Source organism: Saccostrea cucullata, unplaced genomic scaffold (genome assembly GCF_032062105.1).
Source record: "Saccostrea cucullata isolate Sc308-1 unplaced genomic scaffold, CSIRO_AGI_Scuc_v1 ctg7006, whole genome shotgun sequence".
In the NCBI taxonomy this organism is placed as follows: domain Eukaryota; kingdom Metazoa; phylum Mollusca; class Bivalvia; order Ostreida; family Ostreidae; genus Saccostrea; species Saccostrea cuccullata.
The window spans coordinates 1-1,232 of record NW_026927656.1 but is presented as its reverse complement, the minus strand read 5'-3'; the positions used below and the strand labels follow the sequence as shown (position 1 = coordinate 1,232).

The window sequence follows — 1,232 nt, the reverse complement described above, 5'->3', positions numbered from 1 at the left end:
CGATTGGTTTGCGGGATAATTTTATGCATAAAAACCATAGTTATTTCTTAATTTACGTTTGGCTAATTTATAAATTGATTCAAAACGTCCTTCACCCATGACCATGCATACATGTATATTATAGAAACATAGAGAAGGCGATTAGATACTTCAGAATAATTGAAATGACTTTGCTGATGGCTTTTCATGATAAAATATTGCAGTAATAATAAGATAGATTTTATAGTTTCGTTACTTTTTTCCAATTTATAGCGAAGACGATATTTCTCCGGCCGCACCTGCACCGGCAAAAAGAAGGAAAATCTCCCTTGAGCAACTTCAGAAGATGCAGTATGAGGTAAGAAGGGGCTGAATAATCAAGTGCATGTTGATTAAATATTTTTTTGAATAATATAATAAGTATATATGAGTGAAAAAAATAGAAACGACAAATAACAAAAGTCTGTTTTATTCTCAAGGTCTTGTGCTGTCGAAAAAAAACTTTGAACTACAGAACATGAAACTCGTCAAAGACCTGGAACGGACAGACCTCGAGAAGCAGAACATCGAGCTACAAAACACCAAGCTGGCGCTACAGATCGAATGCCTGAACAGACTGTCTCTCAGAATGAAAGTGCCTTTCCCAGCTCTACAAGCTATCACTGATGAATGAAAATAGCAGTTGTATTATACAGTGTTTAAATATAATATATTTTTCATCTATAGCTACATATATAAAAGTTTTAACTCCAAAAATGATTTCTGTTGATTTAATTTAGAAATAGGTTCTGGTGATGAAGTTTCTAATTGCCCTTCCATCTTCGGGTTCACGATAAACCAGCTGAACTGCAGGGTTGTCATCTTGTTCATCATGTCCTCCATCTCTTCCTTTAGAGACAATGCAATATTATGCAGAATTGCACATGCGCCAATTACTCTGCAGACTTTCGCCGGCTTCATCTTCATTTCACTATGCAGTACATGGAACCTTCTTTTCCACCATCCAAATACTCGCTCAATGGTGTTACGTGTGCGAAATGGGCTGCATTAAAGGCTTCCTCAGAAGGATTCGCTGGGTGAAAGGGACGGGGTGATAAGAAACCTAGAACAGGCATAGCCGCTATCACCAAGGAGATAGCCGTCCTCAACACCACGATGGTTTGCTTCCAAGAATAAGCTGACCTCAGATGTCCGGAAAATGTGGCTGTCATGGGTACTTCCGGGCCACCGTGCGTCAATGTTTATGAATTTCC

At 38.5% G+C, this 1,232-nt stretch overlaps 1 pseudogene; it reads right to left on the bottom strand.

The window, feature by feature from the left end:
• Nucleotides 1-754: 754 nt before the first annotated feature.
• Nucleotides 755-1,224, bottom strand: LOC134275127 (putative nuclease HARBI1; annotated as a pseudogene).
• Nucleotides 1,225-1,232: the final 8 nt, after the last annotated feature.